Genomic DNA, 13,948 nt, shown 5'->3' with positions numbered 1-13,948 from the left:
TAGTCCAAGTTGATGCTCGCAGTAGATGTAAACAGTAGAAAATATAAAGAATATATAAAGTAGAACTATAAACAGCAAAAAATAAATAGCGACCATGTGCTTAACCTTCCTCGTAATCAAACTTTAGTTTTCTTTCTTTTAAAATTTTTTTTCTCTTTTCTTCTTTTTTTCTCTTTTTATTCCCTATCCCTAAGCCTATAGTTCTCGTTCTTTAATTTGGCAAACATTAAAAATATTAAGAAGGTGAAATCTTAACAGAATGATAATAAAAATTGAACGAATGATAATAAACATTGCCGTACTGTTGGGCGAGGGAAGTATAAATTATTTTAAAAATTTTTAGAAGGGAATTTGACTGTGATTAAACAAAATATTTAAAGCACATCACCTTTGACCTGACCTTTCCACATCTAACAATTGATCCTGTTAATATTGGTGCCTAAAGATGCATGCTCATCTCAGCCTGGCTTGCAATGATGCCATTTCTTGTAAAATTGAAACATGAAAAACAGTCTCCATGACTGACAATAGGGGCATAGTTAGACAAATTAGGGCACGGCATGCTGTGGGAACACTGCACCCATTTAAAATCTTGAGACAGACCTGCATTTCCTGACATGGAAAAGTCCCTAGGTACATTGCTGCATGAGAGAGGAAGCCAGGGAACACTGCGTACAGTGTGGTTGCAGTTATGCTAAAGAACACGGGTGATACACAAGTATGCACACGCAGAAGGCGCCCTGGAAGTCCATTCCAAACAGTTGACAGCGTCTCCCTCTTGAGAAGAATTGGCAGGGTGAGAGTTTCAGGAGAATTTTTGTATTTTTACTTTTCTGTCATTTGAGCCTTTTACAATAAGATTGTATTAAACAGATATTTCTTAAAGCCCCAGAAAATGCCTTGTTAAATATTCCTTTAAAGCATGACTCCTCCCCCTCTCTCCCATGGCTGAATAATTATTTTTTATATTTCTTTACTTATTTATTTTATCATGGCGACATTGGCTAATAAAATCTAGTAAGTTTCAGGCATACAATTCAACAGTAGGCTGCATAATTATTTATCCAGTTCTTCCCAGCTGGGTATTTAGGTGTTTCCAACTGTTCACCATTTGAAATAAAATTGGCACGAATGTCCTCGTATGCTAATTTTCGTGTGCCTCTCCGATGATTTCTTTATGTTACTCCCAATTCATTACTGAATAAATAAATGGACAAACACATATTCGTTGTTCCTCTGCTTATGTTCTTAGAAAAAATCTCAGATATGGAAATGCTGGATCAAAAATAAGTGATTTTATTATAGGTCTTGATACATTTTGCCAAATTGCCCTGGAAAAGGGGTTACACATCCCCAGGAGTGGATGCGAAGCCTTGCTTCATAGGACAGTTGAAAATACCAGGCAGGATCACAATTTAAAAACATCTGTTGATATAATTGAAAACAGAGTAGCTCACGTCTATGCAGGAGGATTATTGTATGTCAGGCTTTACTCTCGTTTTATGCTTTTCATTTATTCCTTGCAACGATCCTACTTTGCTCTTTACAGGTAAAGTGAGGCACAGAATGCTGAAGCGACTTGGTCAATGGCCTAAATTTTTGAACAAGAAGCTCAGAGTTGAAACTCAAGGCAGAATGGCTTGAGGCTCTGAGTTCATCATTTCTCTAACATTAATGTTTTCTCAACTTTTTCTGCAGAGGGTCAGTTAGTCAATATTTTTGGCTTTGCAGACCACATAGTTTGTGTCACAATCACTCGACTCTGCCACTGTAACTTAAGGCAGCCCGACAATATGTAAATGAGTGGGTGCGGCCATGCTCCCACAGAACTTTATGTGTGAAATCTGAATTTCATATAATTTTTGGGTACTGTCAAATATTCTTCTTTTGATTTTTAAAAATTGTTTTAAAATGTCAGACTCATTCTTAGCTTGCAGGCCACACAAAAACAACTGGCGGGCCAGTTTTGGTCTATGAGCCATAGTTTGTCCCTCCCTCCCTTAAAGCATGATTTATTCATTCATTCATTCATTCATTCATTCATTCATTTAATTTTTTTAAAAATTTGTTAGGCGAGGCAACCCTTGGTTGACCTTACAGATTGCAAGGATCTTGTCAGCTTACAATCCCTTATTTTTTTTATTTTTTAACACCTGTAGCACCTGGTCTTCCTAGTTGGTCTCCCATCCAAGTACTAACCAGGTCTGACCCTGCTTAGCTTTTGAGATCAGACAGGATCAGGCTTGTTCAGGATAGCATGGCCATAGACCCTCCCTTCCTGTTTTAGATGTCCGCCATATATCGAAGATATTAACCCATTGTAACTTACGTGGCAAGTGTTTTTATACTGGCTTATTTTTTTTACTTCATTTTTTACTATTAATTTTTTATCAATATTGAATTTATTATTTTATATAATGTGTGATAGGGTTTGAGCTAATTATTTTCCTGAATGGTCAACCAATTGTTCAAGCTACATTTATTGAATATGTTATCCTTTCTCCTCAAATTTGAAATGCCATCTTTATTATGAATTATTATTAAATATAATTAATGCATTTTGTTACATTTTATAGGTAAGAAGAATGATATGTAGATAGATTAAAACTAGAGTTTGTTCTTTTCTATAATGTTTGTTTATTCTTAGAATAGTACCACACTATTTATATTATTGTCATTGTAATGACAGGTTTCATTCTTCTTTTCCAAAATTTATTGTGATATTCCTGTCTGTTTATTCTTCCAGATATAGTCTAGGTCATCTTCCAGGGCCTTTCCCAAATAGCTTTCCCTAAGCTCATCAAAAGTATTTTAAACCTATAAATCAATTCAGAGAATATCAGCAACTTTGTAATATAAAGTCACTCATCCAGTAACGATTTTAATTCTCCACTTAATTGAAGCCTTCTTTTATTTTTCTCATAATATTGTGTCCTCCCCAATTCTTGTTAATTTTATCTTAATTTTCGTTCCTATTGTGAATGAGCCCATATCAAATAATCAGTTATCTCTGGCATTTAGAAAAGCTGCTGAATGTTCTATTTTTATTTTTAACTGGCCCCACTTACTAGTTCTAATAATTTTCAGTTGCTTTTCTAAGCACACAATCATGTCAACGATGAATTGTCTGTGTTCACCAATACTTGTATGTTGCTTCTGATTCCTGCCTCAGTGCATTGACTAGCACTTCTAGAAACAAAGATGAATACGACAGATGATATTGACCGTTCTCATTTCTTTTTAATTTTTGTGGGCATTCACCTGGAGCATGATGTTGGCTTTGATTTAAGAGTTTTTATCAGGAAAAGGTATTAAATTGGCTGACCCTGTCTAACGTGTGTTGACAGGTATGGCAGGTGAGCTGGGTGATTAGAGTTCCATTGGAAGGTGGTCTCTATTATCCAGGGATCCTCTCAACTCTGATGAATTCTGCCATAGTTTCCATCTCTGTGTGACCACTTTGGGACTGTCTCACTGAATGGGCTTAGACTAGTATTTCTCAAACTGAATTCCCTAAGTTCTTTCTAGGAGTTAGGTAAGAGTATAGAACTGGAGCTTTATCAAAGAGTTAAACAGGCTTTCTTTATTCATTCAACATGTTTATTCAACCAACTATGTTCAAGTATGATGTCGTAATCTGTGGCTACGGTGATAAGAAAAAAAAAAAATAGTCCCTGCCCTTACATTCCTGTGGGAAAGTGAAATTGCTGCATCATATGATAGGTATATGTTTAACTTTATAAGAAGCTGCTCAACTATTTTCAAAAGTGGCCATAGCATTTCACATTTCTAGCAGCAATGTATGAGTAATTGCTCATTGCTCCACGTATTTGTCAACTTTTGGTATTGTCATATTTAATCTTTGTGTGTGTGTGTGTGTGTGTGTGTGCGCCATTCTAGTGGGAATGCAGTTTTAATTTGAATTTCTCTGATGTCAAATGATATCGAACATTTTTTCATATACGTATTTGCATTTATATAACTTCTTCGATAAAGTGCTTGTTTATATCTTTTTCGGATGGGAAGAAACGGATTGTTTATCATTATTGGTTTTAAGAGTTTTTAATATATTCTGGATACAAGTCTTTTATCAGATATGTGTTTTGAGAATATTTTCTCTCAGCCTGCAGTTTGTATTTTTTTGTGTCCTACCTAGGAAATATTGGCCTAAACCTATGCACAAGGATTTTCTCTTCTGTTCTCATCTAGTTTTATAGTTTTATAGTTTTTACTTCTAGGTTTAGGCTAATGATCTATTTCGAGCTACCTTTTCTTTATGGTATAAGGTAAAAGTTGAGGTTCATTTTTTACATATAGGTACATAATTGTTTCCTTACAATTTGCCGAAAAGGCTATTCTTTTCTCATTGAGTTATTCTGACACTTTTCACTGATCATGAATCGGTTTGCTCCAAGAAAAAAAAAGATCACCTAATCATGTATGTGGACCCTTTAATCCATTCCATTGATATATGTCTATCCTTATACCCATGTAATATTGTTTTGCTTACTGAAATTTTATAATGTCTTGAGATCAGGTAGTTTAAGTCCTCCAACTTCATTCTTTTTCAAAGTGCTTAGGCTATTCTACATCCTTTGCATTTCTGTATAACTGATGAAGTCAGCTCATCTATCTCTAAAAAAATACTGGAATTTTGATTGGGATTGCTTTTAATCTATAGCTAATTTTAGAGAGAACCGATATACTAGCAATATTGAATCTTCTAATCCATGAACATAGCGCATCTCTATGTTTGTTTTGGCCTTTTTTGATTTCTCTCAACAGTGTTTTCTAGTTTTAAATGTAGATGTGTTGCACATAGTTCATTAAATTTCATGTTTTTGATGTTATTGAAATGGTATTGATTTTTTAAAATTTTCGCTTGTCATTTGTATGTAGAGATGGAATTCATTTTATATATCAACCTCGTATCCTACAACTTAGCTAAACTCACATTAGGTCTAGGAGCATTCTTCTACATTCTTTATGATTTTTATGTAGATGGTCACATTTTACTTATTTTCTTTCTTTTTGTCTACGTAGATTATCATGTTTAACTTCTTTTACAAACTGTGTGCTCTTTATTTCCTTCCAGCCTTATCGTGCTGTCAAGGACCTCCAAAACAATGTTGAATAGAGGCAGTTAAAACAACATTGCCTTGTTCGGTCTCAGCATTAAGCGTGGTGTTAGCCATAAGTTTTTCATAGATGCTTTTTATCTGGTAGAGGAAATTCCCTTTTATTCGTAGTTTGCTAAGAGGTTTTTGCCATATCATAAATGTGTGCTGATTTTTGTCAAATGATTCTTCTACATCTATTGAGATGATGATGTTCGTCTGATTTTTCTTTTCTAATTTCTTGATATGGCACACTAGATGGATTGATTTTCAAATTCTGAACCAACCACACATTCCTGGGATAAACCCCACCTGATCAGGATGTGTTTTCTTTCTTACATATTGCTGGACTCTACGTGCTAATATTTGGCTAAGGACTGTTTGTGTCTGTATTCATGGAAGATATTGGTTTGCAGTTTTCATTTCTTGGAGCGTCCTTATCTGGTTATGGTGTCAGGACAAAGCTACCCTAACAGATGGAATTGGGAAGTGTGCCCCCCTCTTCTATTTTCTGAAAGTGTATGTGTAGAATCAGTATTCACCAGCGAAGCAATCCGGGCACGGGATTTCTTTGTGGGAAGGTTTTTAATTGCCAATTCCATTCTTAAATAGACACAGAACTATTTAGGTTATCTATTTCTTCTTAAGTAAACTTTAGCCACTTTACATTTCAAGGAATTTGTCTATGCCACGTAAATGGTCAAATTTATTAATGCAAACTTGTTCATAAAATTCCCTCATTGTCCTTTCAATGTCTGAAGGGCCTATAGTGATCTTCCCTCTTTTATTCCAGTGTGCAAACGCTTCTCGAGGCTCTGTTTCTGTTGCATTTCCTATTATCCCACTGGCTCAAACAAGTCAAATAGCTAAGCCCTGAATCAGCGTGGGAGGGGACCCCCAAGTGGGTGGAGACAGGCCGATGTGAACAAATCGGAAGCCATGATTTCAACAATCTGCCACAGGCAGCCCATCTTAGTGGTGAGTTTTTGCCCCCAAGGAACAAAACAGAGTTGTTCACTTTAGTTGCTTAGTGATTTTGTGTGACTGGTTTTACTTATGTAGGTGTAACAAAAGTAGTGAACATCCATCAAGACCGCCTTGCCATATTTTAAATGAAAGCCTACATTGCTACACCTTGACAATTATCTTCTCGTCTAGCATACATAATTTAGTAGAACCATTGAGAAATAAGGAGGGGGAGCAGAGAAACAGATTCCACAAACACGAATTGAGCACCTACTATATGCATGATTCTGCTCAAGGAGTAACTCCGTGGCCAGCAGTGCTAGAAGGGGCTGCTTCTCTCAGTAGTGAGCTTCCTGTTTTTGGAAAGAATCAAGGAAGGGCTGGACGAGGGGAGACAGAGATGCTATAGAGGGGGCTTGCTTGAACTCTGGGTGAAAGTTTGGACTAGCCGATATTTCCAGTTCCCTTCATCTCTAAGATTCTACAATTCCCCAGTAGGAATTGAGTTTTGAGGAAAGATAGGAAGTAGAAAAGGAATACAAAGGGAAGCCCCCAGGAGGTGGAAGGATGGGATTGGTGGGGGGCGGGGACGGCTTTGGGGAGAAGCAGAAGAAAGGCGTGGAGGGAGACTGAAGAGGCAGATTGGTTTCAAAGGGAGGATTTTAGGTAATGCGCTGACTCCCTCTCATCTCCCTTCTCAATCTGACTCCCTTCCTTCCTCTTGCCTCCCCAAGCACATACCCTTGAAACTGCTTTCCCCAAGGTCACTATTTGAACACTATGTCCCGTGTCTACTCTGAGAGCTTGCTCCTTATCTTACGGACCCTCCAGTCCGGCATTCAACCCTGGAGATCACTCCCACCTCCCAGCAGCCATCCCTCCTTTGTTTTCCCTCTGTAGGGCTCTGTCTTCAGCCTGTGTCTCATTTCCACGGGCCTTCGACTCCCTGACTCCCACAGGCCATCCGCAGCCCAGGGACTCCTGAGCCATGGGGTCTTGGCAGACTGGAGCATCAGGAGCCTCCGACATTTGCATGTGACTTGCTTTTTCCCATGCATCCCTTCACTGTGCCCTGGGGGTCGGCAAGGGCCAGTAGGCACGGCAATGATATGGGAACCTTTATCTGTGTTGAGTCCCCACGGGCTTCGCCAGCATCAGGAGGGCAGCCAGAAGCCCCTTCTTCATGCACTTCTTCCTTCGCCCTTTCCCCTACGATGTCACCTTGGTCTTCATTCTTTTATATTTGGGGAGTCGCTGCCTCACTTCCGTCTACCCAAAGACCTCCACCCAGCAGAGGGAGGAAAGAGAAGAAAGGATGCAGTGGACAGAAAATGTCTTCCCATCAAGGACAAGCAAAGGAGAGAAGGCACAGTTGAGATCATCTCTCTCCCTTGACCTACATCAATACGGAGTACGTGCATGGGTGTGTGTGTTTGTAATAGATTATTTTTTTTTAGAGCAGTTTTAGATCCACAGCAAAAATGAGCAGAAAATACAGAGATTTCCCATATACCCTCTGCCCACACACAGGCACTGCCTCCCCCTTTATCAACATCCTGCACCAGAGTAGGGCATTTGTTACAATTAATGACCTTACATCGACACATCATTATCACTCAGAGTCCGCAGTTTACATTAGGGTTTACCCTGGCGTTGTACATTCTATGGGTTTGGACAAGTGTATCATAATATTTGTTCATTGTTATAGTATCAAACACGGTATTTTCATGCCCCTAAAAGTCTCTTTCCCTCTGCCTATTTATTCTTCCCCCATGCCCCCCAGCCTCTGGCAACCACTGATCCTTTTACTGTCTCCATGGTTTTGCCTTTTCCAGAATGTCACAGAGATGGAATCATGCAGTATGTAGGCTTTTTAGATTGGCTTCTTTCACTTAGTAACATACATTTACCTTTCCTCCATGTCTTTTCAAGGCTTGACAGCTCATTCCTTTTTGTGCTGAATAATATCTTACTGTCTGTATGTCCCACAGTTTTCTCTTTTCTCTCTCTCTCTCTTTTTTTTTTTTTTTTTTATATCCATTCACCTGCTGAAGGACATCTTGGTGGCTTCCAAGTCCCAGTGTGTTTGTGTGCGAGCGAGGAAAGGGGCCAAGTTGCCCTTTTGGGGCTAGCGTACATTCACAGAGGCACATGGAGCATCACTCATTGTCATGTGTAAAAGATTACGAAGTTCTGCTCTCTTTCAGGTCCCTCCGGGACCTGAAACTCAACCTGTCCAAGACGAAACTCATCATCCTCCCCTCCCTCTCCCAACCTGGCCCCTCATCTCACGTCCCCATCTCAGCACATGACACCACCATCTACCTGGTTGCGAAAGGTTGAGATCTGGGCTTCTTCCCAAACTCCTCCCTTCCTGTCCTTGCCTCCTGCCCCCATCAATCAGCACGTCCTGTCAATTCTCTCTCCCAAATGCATTCAGAATCCTTGCATTCTCCCTGTCCCAAAGCCGTGCTCAGGAACGGCCTCTCAAGCGAAGCCTCCATGGTCCACCTGACACCAGCAGGATCATCTGCGAGATATGAAACCCCTCAAGGCAGCCCTGAAGCTCACAGATGTGCGCGGCTCTTTCTGGACCAAGTTTCCAGATTTGGTTTTGTGGCCTGCATGCAGGCGTGGTTTTCAGTGGGAGAGTGATTCAGCCTGCTGGGGGACAGCTGGCGAGGCCTGGAGGTATTTCTGGTTGTCGCATTTGATGGGGGTTGCTACTGGCATCTAGTAGGTAGAGGTCAAGGATGCTGCTAAACACCCAGTAATGGACAACAAAGGATGATCTGTTCTCCAATGTCAATAGAGCTGAGAACCTGTCAGAGAACCTGTTCTAGAATTACTCAAAGCGATGGCCGGCACTGGTCCCGACTCGCAGATCACCCATCCAGATGAGAGAGTACAAAAAATAATAAGAGTTTAGAAACTTTATAGTATCTTGACATAATTTTATGACTGTTGGGCTCATGTTTTGCATATCTTTTAAATTCTTTGTTTTTAATAAAACAGTTTTAAATCTACAGAGAAATTGAACAGATAGTACAGTTTCTATATACTCCCTCCCCCAACACACACACACACACACACACACACACACACACACACACACAGAGTTTCTCTTATTTGTAACATCTTAATCTAGGATGGAACATTTGTTACAATTAATGAACCAATATTGATACATTAGTATTAACTAAAGCACGGACTTTATTCAGATTTCCCCGAAAGTCTTTTTTCTGGTCCAGAGCCCCATGTGACATGATGTGTAGTTGTCATGTCTCCTCAGGCTGCTCTTGGCTGGGATGGTTTCTTCAGTTTCCTTGTCTTTGATGATCTTGACAATTCTGAGGCGCATGGATCAGATACTCCGAAGGGTGCCTCCCTATTGGAATTTTTCTGATCTTTCCCTCATGATTAGATTAAGGTTATGGGTTTGAGGGGAAGAAGATCACAGAGGCAAAGTGCTATTTTCATCACATTATATCAAGAGTACGTGCCGTCAATCTAATTATGACTGTTGATGTTGACCTTGATCACCTAGCCAGGTAACTTAGTGTATTTTTCAGGTTTCTCCACTGAAAAGTTACTCTTTCCACCCCTCTTTTCAAACTGTATCTTTTGGAAGGAAATCACTAAGTACAGTTTCACCCCTCTTTGAGGGTGGAGAATTTAGACAAAATATTTGAAATTCTTCTGCATGTCAGGTTTGTCTCTTGTCCTTCATCTGTTAATGTGTTCTATCATTTATTTGTATCAGTCTGGACTCATGGATATTTATTTTATTCTTGGGGTCATAATCCAATGCTATATTAATTTTGTTGCTTAAAGTGCTCCGGCTTGGCCATTGATCAATGGATGTTTCAGTCGGCTCCCATGAACCGTTTTTTTTTTTTTTTTTCTCATGGACCTTTGACATGCACCCGTCATGGTCAGCTGTTCCTTGTTCTCTGGCACTATGCATGTCTTTTTCAATTTTATGTTCCTAGACATTCGTGTTTATCGCATTTAACGAACTGGGAAAAAAGAAGTGACTTTTGGAGAGAATTCGAGAAGCACTGCAAAACCTTCCAGCATCTTCCTCCAGGCACCTCGCTATAGTCCAGCTCTGGCGACCTTCCCTGAGCCCACCCAGCTTGTGTCCGCCCTTTCTTTTGCAGTTCCCTCTGCCTGGAATGTTTTTCCTTCGACTGCTCCTTTTCAGCATTCATGTCTCTGCCCTATCTCCCCCTCGTCAAAAAAGCCTCCCCCTCCCAAACCAAAGCAGCCCCTACTCAGCTATCTCTAGCACTCTTGCTTTATTGTATTATTGTCCCAATACTTTGTCTCTTGCTGAAATGATCTTTTTTGACGTATTTGTTTATTGCCTCCAAATACAGGTGTCATGATGACAGGGAGAGCCCTTGGCATGTACAATGTTGTCTGTTTGTTTAATTATTTTGAAATATATCAGAAGTGTCTCCTAGAGGTCACTGGGGGTCAGATAATAATCTTCCTCCTTGGCCAAACTTCAGAGGGGCCCCATGGGACATAGTGTGGGTGAGGAGGGCAAAACCAGTGGCCGTCCCTGGATCCTATCATCGCAGCTCACAGTGGACTGGCAGTATAGAGGGGAGACCCTGACCTGCCATCTAAGGGTCGTGGGTGTTATGTTCAGAAGGGAAGGGCAGGATGGAGGTTAAGCAGTGGAAAGCTTGATCCAGGTGATGTCTCAAAGCCTCCTTCCATTCTCCTTGCCATGTGACTTCGGAGCTCTTGACCTCAATTTTCCCATCTGTAAAATGGGTATAATACTCATTATGCTAGGGCTGTTGCGAGAATTAAATGAGATTGTGCTGGGCATATGACACCCTCGAAAATTGTTACCTGTTAGTGTGATCACAGAAAAGCACATGCACATGAAGAATTGTGCAGTTGATTTTGGGGGGGTTTATACACTCCCCAAATCTAGACCTGAACCCTTGACCTACAAACCATTTAAGTTATCCCCTCCCCGGCTTAATCACCACAGCCTAAAGAGTTAGGAGGCATGAGAGCAGAAGGAAGGCCTCAGGCAGGGAGAGGGCCCCAGCTATGGAGGGGGTGGGAGGCAAAAACTTGGGGTGGGCCTGAATGGAAGGGGCCACCCTGTGCACAGAGAGGAGCCAGTATGTCTGCAGCTGCCTGGGCCCAATGAACAGGCCCCCAGGGGCAGGTGGGACCTGATTCCAGCCCAGTGTGTGGGTGGGGCTGTCTAGCCCAGCCAGGCGTTCCAGTTGGCCTGGTGTGGGGGCTGGGACCTAGGAGGCTCCTGGAGCCCAGTGGAGGGAGTACTAGCCCAGCTCCTGCTCCAAATGCCCCCCAGGCCCTCGCGGCCCAGTACAGGGGAGGGGGTGAGCATGCAGGCTCTCTCCTGGGCCTGGAAAACTGTGCCTGCGTGCACCCCCCAGGAGTGTATGGCAGCGGGCGGCAAGCAATGCCTTCACCTGTGTTTGTCTTTTTGGTCCACAGAGGTCATGAGAACCTTCCCAAGAAAAGCAAACATGAGTGTGAGTTGGCCGGACACGCCATGCTCATAGGAGGGCAGGGCATGACAGGGCACCTCTCCATGCCAGGAGCCCCTAACCCTCAAACAGTACCACAGATGGAGAAATCAAGGCCCGGTGGGGAAAGTATTTGTCCAGGTCTTTCAGGGGGACTGGGACAAGATCTGGAGCACGTGCATTGCACACATTCACACATGTGTTCAAACACATACATACACACCGGCCCCTTTGTGTGCCCACACCCACTCCTGCACGGGCACATCCAGACAGGAGGGCCCACGCCCCAGCTCCCCTCCCTTGGGCGCACCCACCCCCTGCCCAGTCACACACTCTGGACCATGAGACGCAACCTCAAACACACCTGTGTATGTTAAAGGAACCAGGGAATTTCTGCAAAAAGGGCTCAGGGATCACCATGGGGGGCGGGTAGGGTGGGGTCTCAGGCAATTAACTTGCTCTAGTGCTTTCTCATCTCATAAAATTTTATACAGTCAAGAAAACACTGATTGTTCTGTGCGTGTGCGTGTATGTGTGTTGACCAAAACTCCCTCTGTAGTTGTGCATGTACAAATTCGCACTCACACCCACTTGTGTGGAATTCACCCACCCAGTCTCACTTATATATGATATACAAATGCATCTAGATGCTCACAAACACCCATACACAGCCGCAAAACCACTGAAAACACAATTACTTACACATGCATACCAACGCACACAACCACAGTCATATATTCACCACCAGGCACACTAGACACCCACAAATGCACTTGTACATGAAGAGATATGTTCAGATACTCAATTTACATTCAGAAAACAGATGCACACACATGTTCACCTTGTTACACTCACACTCACACGGACCCATGCAAATATCCACAAATTCACACAGATGTAAATGCCAGCTTCACATACACAAATACACTCAGAAAGTGAGACATGTTAACACTCATATAAACAGATAACATAAAAATCCAAATGCATATGTACAATTATTATACACACACACAACTATACATGGAGATACACATCTAGACATACAGGCCCTGAGAGACCTAACAGAAAAACACTTGTGCGTTCACAATTACACAGAGGTAAGAGGCACAAAGCAAATATTTTGACACAAAAACACAATGGAATGCACAAGAAATATTAAACAAATATCCACAAATAGGGGCTCATTTACAAATATTCCCAGTAACATGCACACAATTGTACTCATGTACACAAATATCTTCACACATATACATAAGTATATTCACACACACTCCTCCACACTGACATACACAGTCACTCATATGACACACAAACACATTTACTCACAGAAATATGCAGTTCCTAGACAAGATGCACACTCACACTCTCACATATGTATCAGAAATGAACAATGTTACACAATTATACCCACTTCCACAGTTTACACACCCTGTCACACTAGGCTGAAACCATATACTCAAATGCAGTTACCTACAAATACACTCCTATGCAAATACATGTATATGCATAAAAATACATTCCAAAACTACTCCCCACATACACACACACACGTGCACAAACCACACTCAAATACTCATTTACAAATGCACTTGGGCACAAATACATCCCCACCTACATGCAATCGGAACCCGCGAACAAATTCTGCTGGTACCACAAAGACACACGCAGATATTTGCAATTATACTCAACGACAGCCATTCAACCACACACATAGATACAAGTAGTCTCGCTCCTGCACAAATACACTCTCAATTTCTCTCACATACTCCTTCACTGACATTAGTCACACCGTTGTACAAAACTCAAGTACATATATGTGTTCACAAATATACTCACAAAGCCCCTGACAAAACACAGACACACGCACACACACACTCACCACTCCTATATCCTCAGGACACAACACCTACGCAATACAGATCCTTGTACACACAACGCACATGGAAAACATGGACACCCACACACACATATGCGCACTGTTACATTCACACCAAGATATGCACCCGTAGACACCCTCAAACGCACTCGTTCATCACCCAAATACATTCAGGGGCGCACACACAGATACGAATACACACATTCTTGTACGCTCATGATACACAATCAGAAACAGGTGCACCCACGCACAGCCCTTCAGGCCAGGAAAACAAGCCCGCACAGATGGTGAGCATCTAAGGATACACACTTGGACCAGCACACACACCCACAAACACAGGGTCCCTCATCCTTTCCAGTGCGCGCGCGCGCGCACACACACACACACACGCACACACGCATACGCACACGCACACGCACCAACTCCTCTGCAGCCTCCCCGCCCCACCCTGCGGCGAGGGCCGA

General features: G+C 41.8%; 1 long non-coding RNA gene and 1 pseudogene across 1 annotated transcript; one reads left to right on the top strand and one right to left on the bottom strand.

The window, feature by feature from the left end:
* Positions 1–2,150: 2,150 nt before the first annotated feature.
* Positions 2,151–2,269, bottom strand: LOC112484166 (annotated as a pseudogene).
* A 3,786-nt stretch (positions 2,270–6,055) lies between these two features.
* Positions 6,056–10,428, top strand: LOC112484154. The gene is made up of 3 exons (XR_003047902.1): positions 6,056–6,095; positions 7,335–7,494; positions 10,076–10,428. It is a non-coding gene; the product is annotated as an uncharacterized LOC112484154 (long non-coding RNA).
* The last annotated feature ends 3,520 nt before the right edge of the window (positions 10,429–13,948 follow it).

This window comes from Pteropus alecto, unplaced genomic scaffold, assembly GCF_000325575.1.
Source record: "Pteropus alecto unplaced genomic scaffold, ASM32557v1 scaffold37, whole genome shotgun sequence".
Taxonomy (NCBI): Eukaryota; Metazoa; Chordata; class Mammalia; order Chiroptera; family Pteropodidae; genus Pteropus; species Pteropus alecto.
Note: the sequence above shows the minus strand (reverse complement) of the source record. Positions and strands in the feature narration are given on the sequence as shown.